Genomic DNA, 20,955 nt, shown 5'->3' on the forward strand with positions numbered 1-20,955 from the left:
TCAAGTTCATATGTAAATAATAGAAATTAATGTGAAAAATTCCTGTTTAAGGTGCATTTATCTTTTCCTTCAAAGATGGAACATAACTCATTAAAAGGAATTCTCCAGGAAAATAGGACTGATTTCATAACCAGTTTTTCAGTAATTCTCTGGTAAAATGAATCTGTGGAAGTGGAATGTTGAATAAAGCACTTAGGAAAAGTATTAAGTTCAGATTTTTCAGGAAATTGAAAAAATAATTAAAGAGGGGAAACTGAGAATAAAGGGAGAGTCCAGTAAAAGGAGGGGAAGGAAGAACCACAGCATAACCAAATAACAAGTCCAGACAAAGGAATTAATGGAGACTGGAAAAAGGACGGTTTTGTAGGGAAAAATAAAATCCAGGCAACATCTGGCTTTGAAGTGCCTGATATCTCTTGCTGACATCAGTGCAGTTGCAAGACAGGAAAATGCTGACTTGGTTGTTGTTGTTTCTCTTTACAGCTGCTGAGCGTAAGAACACACTGGAGCTGTCAGGACCAAGAGTTCTGTCTTCTCCTCTTTTCCTCCTTCCTTCAGATGCTTGCTCTCAGACCTTTTGGTAGCCTCCCTGTTTAGTTTTTAAGCTCCAGCTTCAGTGGCAATGTTGCTATGAACCAGCAGCCATGCCGTGAGGAAGCTTTCCCAGCGAGGGTGGTGTGTGCTGCCCCGGATAGTGCGAGCATCCTGCACAAACGTGTCACGGCTGGTCGGCAGAAGAGGCAGCTCCCACACAGCACAAGGAGTTTTACCAGCAGTGACACAAGAGGTGTGTTAGTGGTGCCTGGAGCCTCATGCTGAGCCACGCAAGCACAGCTCTTGTACAGGGCTCTTTACCACCTCAGCAGAGCTGTGCTGGCTTCAGCTGGCACTTCCCACCCTCTCTGAAGGGAGGTGCCCCGTACTGCTTCCTGATAAACACAGGCTGTTTACCTTTGGCTAATCCTGGAAGTAAAATGAAAAAGGACCTCCTCATTAGTAAAGTCTTTTCAAAGGTTTTATTTCAGATCATTACAAGTACAGTTACTCCCAGGTTCTAAAGAAAATTCTGAGTTAATCAAAAGGCTTTTTATTGATTTTTTCCAGTATCTCTGATAAGTTTTCTACGTTTTTTCATTGCTATTTTACATATAAAAAAATAAGATTCACTAGGAAATATAAAACTGCCGTCTCCTTTCGAGTGTTCTTAAAATCTGCATTTTTCAGGATGTATGGAATGTGGTTCTTCCACCTCAGTCTAAGGAATGCTCATCAGTGAGAAATCCAGAGAAAAGTGAGCCCTCAAGTGTGTTCCTGCCCTAGGGGAAGGGGAAATGGGATCAGCTTGCAATCAGTTTAATTATGTATGAGAGGTACAATTTCTTTTGACTCACCCTGCACTGAGATTTTATTAATGAATCGGGAACAGGTTGTTCTTAAATCTTGTTTAGGCATTGAGCCTGTTCACTCTGAAATCCTGCACAGGGGCTGGCTGGCACAGCTCCTGCTAAGGTCTGATGAATGCTGGAGGCAGACACTGGGTCAGAGAGAGCGCACCAGTAGGCAGGACAGGTGCCCAGAAAGGGGCAAAGGGCCTTGATGCAGCCATTGTCACCTGCTGCAAATCGCTGGCACCTGCAGCCATCCTCTCTGTCTGCCACTTTCTGCACAATCTGCTAATTTATGAAAATTATTTAAACCAAACCTTCAGGCTGGAAGATATAAAACCATCAGCTTACTCAGAATGCATTTGGAGCAGACACAATAGCAACTGGATTGCTGAGACTTCCGTGCTTCCCAGTGTTTCACAGGGGATGCCCAAAGTGTGATGGAAGAGGAAGGATGAGCATTCTCACTATCGACTAGATGACTAACTGATTTTTTTTTTCCTTATAAGGGCATGAATCAACAATTATGGGTTCTAAGATTTGAAAGACTGTGATTTGAATGCTGCATAAGTGAATTCCTATGATATACTAGTCTCGCCAAAAGGGGGTTGGGCCCCTGTGTGTCAGACTGAACTCATGAAATAAAGTTTAGATCACAGGTATTTTATCCTGTAAATCTGAGATATCCAAATGGACCATGGCCAGGCATTTAATTTGACAGCATCTGAAAACATTGAGTATATCCTAATGCTGTTCCATCTGCAGTCTTTTCTATAGATACTCGACATTTTCCCTCAGGTCGAGGAAAACAAAAGGGTAAATAAATGATGCATAAAAACTTGTTTAAGGGACAGAAGAATATTGAGAATTTTCAAGTAGAAAAACAAGTCTATAAATAACATCTTCCCTGCTCTGCATTATAAGAGAAAAACTAATGTCTTTACAAACAATTTGATGGGTGAAGGCATGGGTGTTAACGTCTTTGAAATGGGTCTTCATGTCTCTGCTGACTTTGGGCAGCAGGTTTGTTGCAGAGCCCTGACACCCTGGCTCCTGAAACAGACAGGGAGGGGTCTGCACAGCCTAAACCTCTGAGCTTTGGGGCAGAACAGTAGGTTCAAGGGGGGAATATGTGGCAGGTGGTTCGGGACGGCTGTACCTTCCCAGTGCCTCAGCAATGGGGAAAGGACGAGGCAACACGAGGCCAGGACTTCGGGATCAAAGGAGGCTGCGCCCTCTGAAACCTCGAGACAGAAAATCCTGTGTGCCCCAGGGGACTCTGTCCCTTTATTCAAATAAGGCTGAAGGACTCCTCTGTCTCCTTTTGGGATATAAACCTCTGGCGTTTGTGGATTTTCCTGAAAATTATAACAGTTTTTAAACATAAATAAACTTTGTCTTCTGCTTTCTTTGAGAGTATCTTAATACAAATTTAACTATAGTGAACAGTATGAATAGGAAAACATCCTTTAGCCCTACTGCTGGTAGCAATTCATCCTAGTTCTTCTTAAATCATGTTATATAACTGCAGAAATAAGAGATCAATTGATTTTTACTTTTTTATATTCCTATTTGTCTGCATATACTAATTTATTGACATATATTTGATGCCAACTTTATATTGTAGTTTGAGAGAAATTGTGTTTATTGCATTTTGCATGTACATAAAAATAAGTTCATTCCTATAATCACATTGCTCCCCAAACTCTTTTTCAGTTTCATTAAACAACTTCAAAAGCTTATAAAGAAAATGTAATAAGGGTTTTCCTGTGGATTCAAGTATATTTGTTAAAGTCAATAGTGTTAAAACAATGGGGAAGCTCACATATATCTTAATTATGGAAGTTTATCAATGCTTATTGAAAATCCATTATCTTTCTCTATGAAAAAGTGTAGATACTCAAGTTTTCAAATAGATGAATAAAGTTTATTTGTTATTTATTGTCCCAATTTCAGCTGGGATAGAGTCAATTTCCTTCCTAGTTGTTGTAGTGCTGCATTTTGGATTTGGAAAGAGAATGGTGTTGGTAACACACTCATGTTTTGTTTTGTTTTGTTTTTTTTGCTAAGTCATGTTTATTCTGAGTCAAGGACTTCTCTCTTTTTCCATGTCTTAAGCTCTGCCAGTGAGGAAGTACACAAAAGAAAATGGGAGGGAGCACAGCTGGGACAGCAGACCCAAACTGATCAGAGGGATATTCCACACCATAGAATGTCGTGCCCAGTATTTAAACAACTGGGTGGGATTCATGGAACCACAGCCAGTCTGAGGTTGGGAAGTGAGGTCTGGCATTGGTCAGAGCAATGGTGAGCAATGGCATTGTGCATCACTGTCCGGGTTTAGAAGACAGTGTTGCCAGAGAAAAAAAAAAAAAACTTTTTCTTAAAATGGAGACCAAAAATCCCCTCTCTCCCAGTTTACTATAATTTGGAAATTAAGGGCTTTTTCAGGCAAAGGTGTTGCTTTAGGAATAACAGTTCTTTACTGATATATCTACAAGACAAAACAAGAACAACATCAGCTATGAAAAAAAATCAGTGACAGAACAGAACGAAACTCAGTCTCAGTCCCTTTTTCCAGTCACAGATGCCTTCTTCTTCTGCACAGTCCCGATGGAGCAGGACAGGGCAGCCTCTCAGTTGCGGCTGCTGCAGGAGCAGGGGAGCGAGGCGGCAGCGGTCGTCCCAGGTGGGAGAAAGGGTGCAGGAAAGAACTCCACTCACTGTGGGCATCCTGGTTCTCAGCGCTGTTCTCAGAAGCAGGAAGCTTTAGCAGTCGGAGTGCAGGGCCTGGTCCCACCACAGAGAAAAGCAACCTCTCTCCCCTGCATTCAGGCTGGCAAGAGCGAGTGTCCCCCACCCCTGGAAGGACAAAGCAGCCCCTGACCATCCACCCCTCCACCCCTCAAACTCCCCTCCGCAATCGAGTCATCGAACCAGCCCAGCCATCCCTTTTGTCTTGAGCACTTAACAGCTAAAGGGGAGCCTCCCGGCTAGCTTAACATAATAACGGGAAAAAAAATTTCTCCACAGAGGGAAAGAGTAAAAAACTTTCCTAACCCCCAACCTTATCCACCCCAAATTTTTCCTATGCTAACATACTACATCAAATTAGAACTTTCAAATTATATACAGACATGCAGTTACAGACACAGTATCATAGATAGTTCACCCTAGAACAAAGTCTCCTTGGGGTATGCATCGGGTCTCTCTATCCTTTTGCATTACCCACCAGGTACAACTGGGTCCTTGAGCAAAAACCACCCCACGGACAGGATTGTCTTTGTTGGAGACAGAGTTCACCCAAACAGTTTTTCCCTAGCATACCTCTCATGTGTACCTCTGGAACCTTATCTCCATCTGTTGTTCCCAAAAGCTCAGATTGGGCAGTGCCTGCTTGGTTAGTGGAACCTCAGTTATTCACTAACCATGTGGCCTTTGGTAGATTACTCTCCCAGTTCTTGAAAGTCCCCCCACCAAGTGCCTTCAAGGTGGTTTTAAGCAGGTCATTGCATCATTCAACCTTCCTAGCTGGTACACCCACTCAATGCCGTGTTCCCTAGCCCAGCTGTTTATTAGGCTGTTCTTGAAATGAGTCCCGTTGTCTGACTCAATTCTCTCAGGGGTACCATGCCTCCAAAGGACCTGTTTCTCAAGGCCCAGGATGGTGTTCTGGGCAGTGGCGTGAGGTACAGGGTAGGTCTCCAACCATCCAGTGGTGGCTTCCACCATGGTCAGCACATAGCGCTTGCCTTGGCGGGTTTGAGGCAGTGTGATGTAGTCAATCTGCCAGGCCTCCCCATACTTATATTTGGACCAACGTCCACCATACCAGAGGGGCTTCACCCACTTGGCTTGCTTGATGGCAGCACACATACCACAGTCATGGATAACCAGAGAAATACTGTCCATGGTTAGATCCACCCCTCGGTCTCGTGCCCACTTATATGTGGCGTCTCTGCCCTGATGACCTGAGGCATCATGGGCCCATCGAGCCAGGAATAATTCTTTCTTGTGTTCCCAATCCAAGTCTATCCATGACACCTCTATTTTCGAGACCTGATCTACTTGCTCGTTGTGTCGGTGTTCCTCATTAGCCCGACTCTTGGGGACATGGGCATCCACGTGACGAACTTTCACAGGTAGCTTCTCTACCCTGGTCACAATGTCTTTCCACTCATCAGCAGCCCAGATTGGTTTTCCTCTACATTGCCAGTTTGCTTTTTTCCACCTTTCCAGCCAACCCCACAGAGCATTGGCTACCATCCATGAATCAGTGTAAAGGTAGAGCTTTGGCCATTTTTCTCTCTTAGCAATGTCCAAGGCCAGCTGAACAACTTGAAGTTCAGCAAGTTGACTTGATCCACCTTCTCCTTCGGTAGCTTGTGCAACCTGTCGTGTGGGGCTCCATACGGCTGCTTTCCACTTCCGGTTCATCCCCACGATGCGGCAGGAGCCGTCAGTGAAAAGAGTGTAGCATGTTTCTTCTGCTGGTAGTTGGTTATACGATAGGGCTTCCTCAGCACGGCTCACTTGTTCTTGCTCCTCGTTGTCGGTGAGACCAAAATTTTCACCTTCTGGCCAGTTTGTAATTATTTCCAAAATCTCAAGGCGATTCGGGTTTCCAATGTGGGCGCGTTGCGTGATGAGGGCAATCCACTTGCTCCATGTGGCGTTGGTGGCGTGGTGGGTAGAGGGAACCTTTCTTTTGAACATCCACCCCAGCAATGGTAGTCGGGGTGCCAGGACGAGTTGTGCTTCCGTGCCGATCACTTCTGAGGCAGCTTGGACTCCTTCATAGGCAGCCAAGATCTCCTTCTCTGTGGGAGTGTAATTGGCTTCAGACCCTCTGTAGCTCCGGCTCCAGAATCCCAGAGGTCAGCCTCAAGTCTTCCCAGGAACTTTCTGCCAAAGGCTCCAGGACAAGCCATGGTTCCTGGCTGCAGTGTAAAGCACATTCTTCACCTCTGGTCTCGTCCTGACTGGGCCAAGGGCTACGGCATGAGCGATCTCCTGCTTGATCTGGGCAAAGGCTTGCTGCTGCTCAGCACCCCAGTGGAAATCGTTCTTCTTACAGGTGACCAGGTAGAGAGGGCTCACAATCTGGCTGTACTCAGGAATGTGCATTCTCCAAAAGCCTATGGTACCCAGGAAAGCTTGTATTTCCTTCTTATTGGTTGGTGGAGACATCGTGGTGATCTTATTGATGACCTCAGTGGGGATCTGGTGCCGTCCGTCTTGCCACTTTGCTCCCAGGAACTGGATCTCTCGGGCAGGTCCTTTGACTTTGCTCTTTTTAATGGCAAAGCCAGCTCTCAGCAGAATCTGGATGATCTTTCCTCCTTTCTTGAATACCTCCACTGCTGTGTTACTTCACACAATTATGTCATTGATGTTTTGCAGGTGTTTTCACCCCTCTCTAGTGCAGCCTGGCTCAATCCATGGCAGATGGTGGAGCTGTGTTTACACCCCTGGGGCAGACAATTCCAGGTGTACTGCACACCCCTCCAGGTGAAAGCAAACTGAGGCCTGCACTCTGCTGCCAGGGGAATGGAGAAAAATGCGTTGGCAATGTCAACGGTGGCATACCACCTTGCTGCCTTGGACTCCAGCTCGTACTGGAGCTCCAACATGTCCGGCACGGCAGCGCTCAGCGGTGGAGTCACTTCGTTCAACGCACGATAGTCCACAGTCAGTCTCCATTCTCCATCAGACTTGAGCACGGGCCAGATGGGGCTCTTGAAGGGTGAGTGGGTTTTGCTGACCACCCCTTGCCTCTCCAGCTCACGGATCATCTTGTGGATGGGGATCACAGCGTCTCGATTCGTCCGGTACTGCCAGCAGTGCACGGTTGAGGTGGCAATTGGCACTCGTTGCTCTTCCACCTTCAGGAGTCTCACTGCAGATGGGTTTTTTGACAGTCTAGGCAAGGTGTTTAACTGCTTAATGCCCTCTGCTACTACAGCAGCTATTCCAAAAGCCCATCTGTATCCCTTTGGGTCTTTGTAGTAGCCACTCCTGAGAAAGTCTATGCCTAGAATGGGCGGTGCCTCTGGGCCAGTTACAATCGGATGTTTCTGCCACCCCTCTCCTGTCAGGCTCACCTCAGCTTCCAGCAAAGTCAATTCCTATGATCCTCCCGTCACTCCAACAATGGAAACACGCTCTTCCCCCACATGTTCTGATGGTATTAGGGTGCATTGTGAACTAGTATCAACTAATACCCTGTATTCTTGTGGTTCTGATGTGCCAGGCCATCGGATTCACACCATCCAATAGACTCTGTTATCCTGTGCCTCTCCCTGGCTAGAGGCAGGGCCCCTCTAGCCCTGGCTATTATTCTTTTCCTGGACATACATAGTGGAGGTTCCTTCAAGTGGGTCTGACAGATTATCCTTCCTTCTGTAATGCCCAGCACTTAAGTCATGGGAGGTTGAGGCTACCTTCACTTTAGTGTATCTGTCTCGATTAGCATTTCCCTCTCTGAGTTGACGCACCCATTCTGCCAGGGCAGAAGTGGGTTTCCCATCCTATTTTCTCATGTCTTTCCCATGGTCACACAGAAAAAAACGTAGGTCAGCTCGTGGGGTGTACTGTCTTTTACTAGCTGGGGGGCGTGGGGCTGTAACCTTGGGGTATGAGGCTCGCACTGGTGCTGCCTTGATCTTCCTGATCTCCTCCCTTATTTCACTTACCTCACCTCTCATCCCCCTCACCTCCTTCATTTCCTCCCTTATCCCTGCCTGTATGCAATTCTTGACCACGGCAGAAACCTGGGCCTGCACTGTGCTATTCATCATATTATGAAATTCCCTAAGCTTGTTAGCAACAGAGCTCACTGTTTCTCAGTGTTCATCACCATTAATCATTGCAATGAAGGTGGTGTATTGAGATGGCCCTCGGTTTGCCAGATTCCACAGCATGTGCCCAGTGCACCTGGCCTTGTCAGGGTTATTGATATGCTGTCCATTCTTCCTAAAGAGTACCTCTAGTACTGCCACTTCTCTCAGCTGTTGGATCCCTCCCTCAAGAGTCTTCCAGTGCATTCTATGGTGATGCTCCTGCTTTCTTTCTCTGTTGACAAACCTCTCTCTTACATTCATTAAAAGCTGCTCCCAGAGGGGAAGGGAGCCTGGCTCCCTTACGAATATCTGGTCCACACCTGAGTCCTGGGACAAGGATCCCAAATTCCTTGCCTCTGTACCATCCAAGTGCACACCTGTACCCATGAGGTCCCATACCCGAAGTAACCAAGTTGTCAAAGCCTCCCAGCCCTGTCGTGCAATATCTTTCTGCAGATTGTGGAGATTTTCATAAGACAGGGACTCAGGGATGATTTTAACCTCTGGCTCCCCTGCTGGTTGTGAGGGCTCTCCTCTCTGGTCTTCTTTGTCTAGGTGCCTTGTTTTCATTTTAGACTTTCTAGTTTCCACAGGGGCAACTGCTGCTGGCTGTGTGTGTCCTTGCAATTCAGCCGGAACCTGGACAGATGTAACACCTATGGGTTCCACTACAGCATCACTGGATTCTCCCCCTTTATGGCAGGGCTTCTCACCAGCTGTAGAGAGGTACTCCTTCATCATCTGGTCTATCTCTTTCACTAGAACCCCTACCTGCTCTGGGTGGTTCCTTTCTGAGGTGGGCTGTGGGGCAGGGTCAGGCTCTGGGGCAGCATCCCTAGTCTCTGCAGCACCATCCTTACTTCCTGGAGTTAAGTATCAGGGTTGTTATCCAGCTCAATTCCCCCTTATCTCTAAATGTTAAACAGGACAAGACTATCAGTAACACCAGCCACTGCATGATATCATTAGTATTCAGAGGAGATTTGAACCCTTCAAAAACTGGTGGGGTAGACCCAAAATCTGGGTGAAGTGTTGGGAGAAAATTTCCCCTGGTGTTATTCCCTCACAGTAAGTACCATTATTAAAGTAACCCCAAAAACATGCAGTTAGTGTGTGGTATCCCTGAATCCATGTACCTGCCTGTCCCGGTTTAAAGGGACAGTATTGCCAGGAAAAGGGAATTCAGGAACTCGCAGGCACAAAAAAGGTATAGGTTGGGAATAACAGTTCTTTACTGAAATATTTACAAGACAAACAAAAACAGCATCAGCTATACGAAAGAAAAAAAAACAGTGACAGAACAGAATGGAATTCAGTCCCAGTCCCTTTGTCAGTCACCGATGGCTCTCCGATGGACCAGGGCGGGCGGCTTCTCAGTCGCGGCTGCTGCAGGGGCAGGGGAGGGGGCCAGGTGACCTCACCCGCCCCAGGTGGAAGAAAAGGGTGAGGAAGGAAATTCTGCTCACCGTGGGCGTCCCAGTTCCCAGTTGTTCAGAGGAAGCAGGAAGCTTTAGCAGTCCAAATCCAAGAAGCCTGATCCCAACAGGAGAAAAAGAACCTCTCTCCTCCAGTTCGGCCGGCGAGCTGTGTAGTTCTCCTACCCCCAGTGTCCTCTTACTTGCGGAACACAAAAGCAGGACTCCACCTTTCCCTAATGGGCCATCATTGCTTCAGCTAGTCCTTTATCTCCAGCTCTTAACGGCTAATAGGAGAGCCATCCCGGCTAGCTTAACATAATAATGGGAAAAATTTCTAAACCTCGCCAACCCACAACACTGCCTTCCAAAGGAAGTTAAAAATCCATGAATTCCTCACCTTATCAACCCATAAAGCAAGTTCGATAACAGTCACAGTAGTCTTAGTTACAGGGCCCATGTTTATGTAAGGATTTGCAAATGGGAGAGATACATGTATGAACACATGCAACCCAAACCAGATTAAACTGGACCACATATTGCTAGCACACAGAAAGACAATCAGGCAACTGAAGAACTGTTATTCCTTGTTCCTCTGCCCCACGTTGGGCGCCAAGATCTGTCCTGGTTTAGAAGACAGTGTTGCCAGAGGGAAAAAAAAAAACAACCCTTTTCTTAAAATGGAGACCAAAAATCCCCTCTCTCCCAGTTTACTATAATTTGGAAATTAAGGGCTTTTTCAGGCAAAGGTGTTGCTTTAGGAATAACAGTTCTTTACTGATATATCTACAAGACAAAACAAGAACAACATCAGCTATGAAAAAAAATCAGTGACAGAACAGAACGAAACTCAGTCTCAGTCCCTTTTTCCAGTCACAGATGCCTTCTTCTTCTGCACAGTCCCGATGGAGCAGGGCAGGGCAGCCTCTCAGTTGCGGCTGCTGCAGGAGCAGGGGAGCGAGGCGGCAGCGGTCGTCCCAGGTGGGAGAAAGGGTGCAGGAAAGAACTCCGCTCACCGTGGGCATCCTGGTTCTCAGCGCTGTTCTCAGAAGCAGGAAGCTTTAGCAGTCGGAGTGCAGGGCCTGGTCCCACCACAGAGAAAAGCAACCTCTCTCCCCTGCATTCAGGCTGGCAAGAGCGAGTGTCCCCCACCCCTGGAAGGACAAAGCAGCCCCTGACCATCCACCCCTCCACCCCTCAAACTCCCCTCCGCAATCGAGTCATCGAACCAGCCCAGCCATCCCTTTTGTCTTGAGCACTTAACAGTTAAAGGGGAGCCTCCCGGCTAGCTTAACATAATAATGGGAAAAAATTTCTCCACAGAGGGAAAGAGTAAAAAACTCCCCCAACAACCAACAATCCCTCATTTGTATTATTATTATTATTGATTTTATTTTCAATTATCAAACTGTTCTTATCGCAAGACACAAGTTTTACTTTGATTCTCCTCTCTATTCCACTGGGGGAGGTGTGGGAGGATAAGGAGGGGGGTGAGTGACCATGTGCTGTTTCATCTCCAGCTGAGCTTAAACCCACAACAGTCCTTTTTGCCAAAATGGTACATGAAGGATTGAGATAAGGACACATCCAAACAGAGTGTTGTAAGAGTTTTTTTTCTTGCAAGAAGTACTTTGATTACCAACACAACATCAAATATCACTACAATAAGGCTGTTTATGGACCTGTTATCTGTGGTTCCCATCTTTTTTCCCAGAGAAGAAGTGTGTTCAAGCAAGTATAAATAACTGCATGAGTTCTTTTCTCAGGGTGTAATAAGAATTATGAAATATAACAGGGTTTGTGTACATTGTTGAATGGTGAAACTGGCCTGATAGATCATGCTCATCAAACAAAAAAAAAGTTATTAATGTCACTCAGATTCAGCTCCCCTTCCCCTCCATGTTTAACTGTTCACAGAATCCGCTTTGAGTCAATTTTAGCCAGTATGTAAAAGTATTTTTGGAATAATCTGAACAATGAAAAAATGTATAGTTGTGACAGATATAGAAATAGTAGTATGCTTTCTCAATCACATCAGATTACCAAATATATAGTTATATCAGTAATTAAAACTATTTTAGATACTGTAGGGTTATACCTCTGTGTTGTAATATCATCAGCAATAAAGGTTTCTTCCTTCTCCTTTACAGTCCTGCTAGCATCATAAAATGCAAACTGTGTTTCTTGGTCGCTGGTATGTGACTCTCACTTTATTGACTGCCTGGCTGTATGTTATTTTTACATTGTTTGCAAAGTCAAATGCTTCGGGGTTTTTTGTTTTTGTGGAGTTTTATGTTTTGGGGTTTTTTTTTGTTTTTTTTTTTTTTTTAATCATATGGATAAGATTGGCAGCAAAGAAATTAATTTCGTTTGGTGGTTATATGTGGGATTTTCTACAGATGTGCCAGGAAGAAAACTCTGCAATTAAATACTTTTATCAGCATGTAATAAAAGACAGTTTCAGGATGGCTTTAAGGTTTTGCTGACTTGTCTTCATTCCTTGGTTTTTCAGTAACTATTGAATAGTTAATGAGCAGTATCTTCTACTCAAGAATGTGTGGCAGCTAGCATAATTTCGGTTTTATTTGCAGCTGTGCTGTAAAGCATGCTTCTTTACCTACATGAGAATTTAGAGGTCTACAGCTTTTGCTTTCTCTGCAAAGTATTTTATTGATTGCATTGACAGCAAATATACTCAAAATCAATACTTTGATTGCTTAGGTGAAGGACAAACAGCTGCTAATTGCTGCATCAGTCCCCAGCATTGCAAGTAGACTAAACATACTTTCCTTGGCTTTCTATTCTCTTTATTTCAGCCTCCACCTATCTCTCTTCTGGCTGAGGTAATACATCTGTTGGTCTCCTGTCTGCTATTTCCAGTTCTATCTTCCCTCTCTCCAAAGTAATTGCATTGTTAATAGACAAGAGGACTTAGCTTTATGCCAACATTTCTCTTTTACTATTCAACTCCTAATGATGCCTGTTCTCCCACTGGCTCTCCTTCCTAAATCAATCACAAGTTGGTTTATTAGTGAGAAGCAAAAGATCAGTAGGGCTGCAACATGCTTTATGCTGGCAGCTAAAATAGGAGGCTGACTAATGGGAGTTGTGATCAGCTGCCCAAGGAGTATTCAGTCCTACAGGACAGGATATTAATGGCTTCTGAGAAGTGTGATATGAAAGACTAAAGCTTCATGAACGTGAGAATGTGCTTTATTCTGGTGTTGATTACCAAACAGAAGACTTTCAATATAATTCCTCTCACTGTTTGTGTGTTTGAAAGAACAGAGGGTAGAATTTGCACAATGAGGTTGTGTAGACCAGATGAGTGGGTGGGAGAAACCTGAGCATTTTTTGTGTTCGTGAACACTACAAGATGACAAAAAGTAGTCATCTGAAGGTCCAGTAAGGGACATTTTTAAAAGTTTCTTTTTTATCTGGGGACTAACAAAAGTACAGTCTGATCACAGCTGTGAGGTCTGGTAGGTCTTGATGCAAAAGGGCCATGTAGTTGGCACAGCAAACTTGTTTAGAAATGACAAGTTTTAATTGAGGAAGAGGAAAAGCAAGAAGATGGGAAGAGGAGAGAATGGAAGTAATCTGTAAGAGTGTTGTATGCAAATTTAGGAGCAAATTAGGGATAAGCTTAAGACAAGTGGCAGCGGAAGATAGAAAGTCTGAGATGTGATTCAACTGGTCTGTAGCTTTTACCTGCCTGGAGGAAGGAAAATTATCTCAGATCAATGATGTTTGAGAAAAGAAAGGTACCTGGATAACCATTGCTTCTTTTTATCATGACATTCACTAAATACATGAACAGAAATTATCTCCTGTGCATGAAAAGACTTTCTCCTTTCTCTGGTTTTGTGTGTTTGCTTGTTTGTTTTACTCCTTCCCTCTTTCTTTCTGTCTTTTTCAGGTGGATTCTCTGATTCTCCACCAGGAGGGGCACAGAGACAATCTTCCATTTGCTGCTTCCAATAACCAGTTCAGGGAGTTGACACAACATGTTTTAGAGCAGGCAGCAAAAGAAGAGAAAGCTTAGACTGAGCTTTGTCAGAAAAAAAGGAAATCCCCAAAACATAGGGGTGCATTATAGTGACAGGACAGGAGCCTTCAGTATGACCAAGCACCTGCAGGTCCTGCAACAACAACATAAAAATAATATCCTTTACTCTCACTGTAAGTAGCTGAACAGACTAAGTTTCTGTCAGTAGACCAGTTTGTTTCCCTTCCATCCTCACCAATGGACGTTCCTGTGTTAGAGCCCATCCCTTAATTCCATTATATTTGCAGTAAGAATTTACAATTGGTTCAAATGAAAAATACGAAAAAACCCTCCTAAAAAAATTGAAATTCTAGGCCTGAGTAGGAGGGCTAGAGTGCCAAACCTACACTGCCAGTGGCTTGACTGCAATGACAACAATCTTGTGCTGTGCTGAAACTTCCATGACCCTCACTGAGCAACACAGGGTTCTGAAAAAGAGACACCATCAGGAGTTAGGAGTTTTCTCCTGAGAGAAAAACTATCATTCAGCCCTGAGTAATACTAACATTCAAACTTCTAACAATGAAGAGAGCTAAAAGGCCTCTGATTTAAGAGATAAATACTTTTGCAACATCTCTGGATGTTATGAAATCCACGCTGAAACCCACACTGAAATCCTTCTCTGTGTAACTCATCCTCACCAAAAGTGCTATGTGAAATTGAGCTAAACAGAGAAGAGATTGTGGAACATGCAAATTGTACTAAATACCATTATCATGTCTTTTTCAAGTAAAAATAATGTGACAACACAACAGCTAGCATACAGACAGGAGGGAGTATTCTCTCATGTAAAATGTTCCTGATACTCCTGACTAGAGGGTGATAAATGTCACTATTTTTTAAATAAATTTGACAAATTGAGAAAATAAAAAAGGGCATGTTTTCTACATTTCATCTTGTCTTTTTTCCTGAGAGGATAATAGTTAGGGCATTTGAACAAATAATTTTTTCCCACCAAGGAAAAACAAAAAAAAAAAGACAGAGAGAGAGAGAGAGAGAAACTTTTTTCCCTGAAAGATGTATTTGTATTTATTGGATAAGTTCTATTAACGTTGCTAGTAATAACTTTTTTCCACATTTTGTAATTTCAGTGTCACACATAAATTAAAAAAACCCCATGGCTAAAAGGTTAATAATGACATTTGTGGAGAGTGAAGCCCATGTTGCTTGTGTTCATTCCAATTAAGAAGAAAGTAAGCCTATCACAGCACTGAGTTGATGATTAGGTGAACAGGTTATCAGCCACATTATGCTCAGAGTGCCAGCAAGACATTTTGATGCCTTTGTTTTTACAGCTTCATCAGGAAGACCAACCTCCCAACAATCTCACTGCCAGGATTAGGTGGTGAGGTCTTTCCCACCAACTGCCCACACTTAACCACTTACGCTTAGGCACTGGTCTGCAACAAACAGCATGTTATGAATCAGATTTTCCTCCTGAAGTTCTTTCACTTTGTATTAAATACTTAAATATTTATTGATTGAACATAGAATCGGAAGTCTAAGCTATAAATTTGTATTTTTTTTATACAGAAGAAAAACATTAGTCATTAATCGCTTTGTGATAGATACCCTACAGCACAGTGCACTGGAGAACTGTTTTGTCTGGATTTGGATCCTGTCTCAAAAGAACAACATGGAATTTGAATCTAGATATTGTTCTGAAAGATTTTACCTATAACATTGCTGTAGACTCCTTATCTGCACCCTGTACCCTGTAAAACTCAGAGGAAAACTGTGTTGTGAGTGAAAAGAGGTTTCTCTTTCCAGCCCATTTACCTGGATCTTAAGACAATTTTTACAGCATATCTAGCTAGGAACTTCATCAGCTACTACACACACTAGTTCCCCTCCTCATCTGCATTATGTTTATGAAATCCCATTCTCAATATCACCTCTGAGATTTTTCTTGTCCAGATAAAGAACCTGTGTACCTGGGAGTCAACACTTTCAATGCAGCATTGAACGACAGACATAAATATTTCTGGTATGTTAGTTCCAGTCCCTTTTCCATTAATACCTGCCAATGCAAAAATAAAGATCTGTGAAAAATAATCTTCTAAGGATCACTGTAAACACCCCCTCACTCCACCAGATGGTACCCTTTCATTTAAATAAGAAAGAATATTTTCAGTAACACAGATCTTGTATTACTTGATATGAGCATTGGCCTCTGGGGCCACACTTCAAAGCTATAAATGGCAAATTATTAGTACTGTGGTGGTTCCCATTGTGCTTCCAAAATGCTATGGTGGGACACCAATCAGTCTTCTTAATACAGGTTAAAAGATTATGTCAGAATCAGTGGCATCACTCTGGATCCTGCAAGATGCAGTTATAATTAGTACATGTACTGCTAGCCAAGAAGTTGTTAGCTATTTGCTTCAGGAATAACCCAATTTTCCTTCATTTTTGCTGTGCTAAAGCCACAACAGGCTCCCATATAAAGCTCTTCCCAAAATAATATCATTCAGGCTTGTTCTAACAGGCAGAGAAGCAAAAAAAAAATTAATGTCTGAGCATAGGTATTGTATTTTTCCCAGAAGAAAAAATCCATCAGTTACCAATAAAAAATGAAACCACAGTATTTGGTTGCACTAAATATTTTCTGGTTTGTTCTAGAAACAAAACATCAAAAGGTAAAAAAAGACATGCAAGGGTAAATAAACCACAATTGTCATTGGTAGAGTATGAAAATATTCCAGATGAGTCAGTTTGAAATTTTCTGTGTGTTTTCAACACATGCACTTCAAACCAAGTGTTTGCTTGAGATCTTGCAGGAAGGGGCTTGTTTTTCAGCATAGATGTAGCTGTTACGGAGATATCTGCTATTGGTTTAGGGGAAGCAGGTGAAACGGATCTAAATAAGTCCTGTATAGGGCAGGTTCACTGACTCCTGAGGCAGAATGAGGATGTGGACTGCTCTGTGTGTGGCAATGTTCTTCTTCGTAACAAGTAAGGAATCAGTAGAGCCATAATATCTGCTCTGTTGCTGGGAGAATGTGGTTTACTTGTTTTACTGTGTTTTTTTGTTCTATTTTACAGGAGCTGAAATCACCCAAACTCCCAGTCTTGTGGTGAGAGAAGATGAGAATGCTACTCTGAAATGCAGTCAAAATGATAATCACAATTCTATGTATTGGTATCTGCAGCAGCCGGGGAAGGCGATGCAATTGATTTATTCTTCCTATGGTGCAAATCAAAAGCAAGTGGGTGACATTCCATCTGGATTCCAAGCTAACCGGCCAAACACTGCAGAATTCTATTTGGATATTTTGTCTGTGAAGTTGAACCACTCAGCCATCTATTTCTGTGCCAGTAGTTTGGACACAACACTTCAAAGTCACTTGCTTTCTTTACATAAACCTCTCCCCTTTCATCACGTTCCCTCCAAAGGGAGCTGCTCTCAGCACAGGAAAAGGGTGTGTAGGGCAATCACCTACTGACAAACTAGATGTTACTGAGAAGGTGGAACAAGAACAGGTAGAAATAAGATCTAGGCAAAATAGGTATTTGACATACAAGCTAGTTGCTGAACTCCTCTTTCCTGATCTGCCATTTATGCTCCATCTCATCAGAACAATCAAAAAAGATGGTTAACCAAATGCAGATATAAAATAAAGGAAAATTTTAATTGTAGAGGACACAGCCACAAATTATTGTCCCCTAAGACATCTTCTTACCTGACACAGAACAGTTGCTTGACATATACAAGTCTGAAATACTTTAGAGATAGCGACTTCTATGTGCACTCTCATTCCTTCCTGAACCTCGATGTTTTTCCACTGTGCTTGGAAAGGCTACCCTAATCACAAGAAAACTGTAGAATTACCATTTTCAACAGTAATAAAAAGGAGTCTGAACAAAAGATGATTCAGGAACAGAATCTAAATAGAACTAATATGCAACAGACTGGATTAAAATGACAAAAGGAGAGTCATTACTGTGGCCTGTAAGTGCATAGAAAAAATCCTAAAAAGCTGTATGTACATGGAAGATATAAAGTGGAAAGGCAGGTAGTCAAAGTAGTATGCAACTTGGAATGAATTCACATTCAAGAAAAAAGAACATGTAGATTTTCATTTGTTCAGAAATTGTTCTGATTATGAAGTTTATTTCTGGCTGCATAGTGAATCCCATACCACTTTGTGTGTCACATCTACCTCTTTATCTGCCTCTCTCACAACTCAATAAGCAGCAATATTCAGTATTAATCTGATTGATTCCTTCTCTCTGTGGCTGAGTTCTGAGGGCTTTTTTCGTCCGAGGCAACTTTGCAATGTTTTTCAAGGTGTTGTAGATCTTTCTGACTGTGAGTTAAGTCATGATATGAACACTGCTTCAGAGATCATCCATATTTTGAAGACAAAAATATAGAGGAATGAACAAACAGGAAATGAATTTAAATTTATATGCTGCATAACCTCTCCCTGAGGATATTTCTGGTTTGGCATGAAGACTCTTTCATGTCACACTAAAAGACTTACCAGTGGCTTTCCATCACCACCATTCTCCCAGACACCGTAATTGATGCAGTGGGAGTAGTCATAGCTTGAGCTACTCTTCGGTGTAAGCCTTTCATGATGATAATTGTCTTAAATTGTTCTAAACCAAAAAAGCACTAAGCAAGGTTCTTGTTTTGTATAAAAGTCACCTGCATAATTTGCTACTTCTGAAATAAAGAATAATAATTATAATGTGTTTCCAGTTTTGGAAAGGTTTAAATAAAGGATGCAGAATGGGAACATTCCATAATTAGACATAACATGCACACTGTGATATTATTCTTATCCCAGTCTGAACCACATCAGATTACATTGAAAATGTTGTAGGGCAAAGAAGTATTACCACACATGCAGGATAACCATGCTGATCTTCAAAGGAAATTTCAATTTGTGATTATTGTGCAGTGTTTCTTCACTGGGATGGGAATAATTGGACTACATCCGTGGAGAAAAGAAGAAAGAACTTTTATGTGAATCCTTTAAATATCAGCTGATGGGCTAGGAAAACAATTTTGCAGAAAAGTAATTCAACATGAATAGGCAACAAGCTCTTTCAGCAGTGAAGGCTAGTTGCATTTTTGGTTGCATTAGCAAGAGTGCAGTTAACATGTTGAAGCACTCTTGAGACTACATCTGAAATATCACTTCTCTAGTCCACACACATTTCTGCGGTGCCCCAGCCCCAGTACAAAAGAGATATCAAAAACTGTAGAGTGCAGCAGAGAGACAAGGGACTAAGACGATCAAGGGACTGGAGCAGAAACACAAGAGAGGTTGAAGGAATTTATTTTGTTCATCATGGAGAGAAGAAGGCTAAAATAATAAGTAATTGTATGACTCCAAATGTGTAACCAGAGCTGTAGTCTTAGAAGGGCACAGTGAAATCAAGTGGCAACAAGCTGCAGCAAGATAAACTCTGATTAGACATAACAAAAAGTACTTTCTCTTGATGATGTTTCTGCACTGGAACACGTTTCTTGGAGATCTTTTCAAATCTCTGTCCTTGAAGATATTCAAAAATCACCTGGACAAAGCTCTGAGCAACATGAGTTGAAGCATTGGAGTTAGCCCAATTTTGAATAGGAATTTGTAATGAGACATCTCCAGAAATCCTCCCATCAATTTTTCTATAAGAATATGATTTTTATTATCTCGCTTTGCTGATTTGAGATGCTTAGAAAAAGTATTAGGGTTTTGTAAATTCGTAAAAGCAGGTCAGCAACTCCTCCAAACCCACAAATCTTTTCTTTTTTTTTTTTTTGTATATTGCACAACAGAAAGAGCAGCTGCACATGCAGGGCCCATCTGCAGACTTGAGTAGCAAGAAGATTGTGTGATAACCTGAGGCAAAAAACGCAACAGCTTTCATGAAACCGTTTATGTGTCACTTTTTCTGCCCAACTGTAAAATGGTGAACAGAAAGCCACATCCTGTGCCTTGTCCTGAGAAGCTTAGGGCGGTATTGTGGTAAGAGGCTGATGGGTTATCAAAATGGTTTCTTGAGTAAATGTCAAACCACATCCTGTTTTGCTAAAATTTAACTGCTATTCCCTTAAAGATATATTTTCCAGCACATTTTGGCATATCACCTGCTCTCATTCTGAGGTACCATTTTCTGCTGAAGCCTTTAAAGACATTTTCCTCTGCTGTTGACTCTATGTTAGACAGAAATTCCCTTTAGGCTTTCTGCTCTAAGCCACTTATACCTTCTTCCTGGCTAGCATATTCTCAAGTCTTCTGCTTCCAAAGTTCCAGAAGTCCTTCCCTACCTTGGTCAGCGTTTTTCCTACATCTATGCAAGAAATATTTACATGTAAAATGTATGACTCCATTCTTCATTTAATCCTGTGTGAGCTTCCACTGAGCTACCAATGGTTTAACGTGTGCTGTGAGGTAATAATGAGATGAAAATTGGATGAAAGATCTCCAGGAAAACTTTCAACATTTACTAATCCCTTGGGTTTATAGTTCATGCTGCGCAGAAAAGGTCCCAACAAATTCAGTTTTACAGAAACACACCTTGGTTCCCTTTGCTTCTCCTCCACAGATTAGATTTTCTTTCCTACTTCTCAATTGCATCCTTTCTTCCCTATCGTTAGGTTGTGTCTTTATTTTCATTCTTAGTTTGCTTTTTATGGTCTTTATTTTCTTGTTCTCTTATTCTTCCTAATTTTCCTTTTTATTCTTTTCTTTGAAAGGTCAAAATTTAATCAAACATAGTCTAGTGCACCTGGAATATTTTCCTTCTTTTTTGTCTAAAACCCTCCCCATCATTCTCTCTAGCTGGTTATCTCAAATATTAGAAGAGACATGGTATAATGGTAGAGAAGAGGACTTACATAAATATAACCCTGAACACATCAATTTCTCCTGTTCTGAAGTGTTTTGAGGAGATTAAAGGAGTGACAAGCATAGACCAGGAAAAATTACTCCATTTTTCAGTATTATGCCCATCTGTCCTCTACACTAAAATACAGCTTTTTCCTTTAATGACATTAAAAGAGATATGACAGATTTCTCTCAAGGTTGTCATCAGATCCTTCTGAAACAAACACATTAAGCGTCAGGGGACTTTTAATCTATTCACCAAATTTTTCATCGCTACCAGTGTGAGTCTGGTGTCATCACCAAGAAAAACCCCATGGAAGAATATGAAAGAAAAAGCAGCTCCCAGGCCTGTCCCCAGATACTGTCACTTCTCATCTGGCTAGAGTGCTGTTTCCTTCTCTAGCACCTTTGAATTATGCATGTATTTTGGCT

Source organism: Catharus ustulatus, chromosome 2 (genome assembly GCF_009819885.2).
Source record: "Catharus ustulatus isolate bCatUst1 chromosome 2, bCatUst1.pri.v2, whole genome shotgun sequence".
Taxonomy (NCBI): Eukaryota; Metazoa; Chordata; class Aves; order Passeriformes; family Turdidae; genus Catharus; species Catharus ustulatus.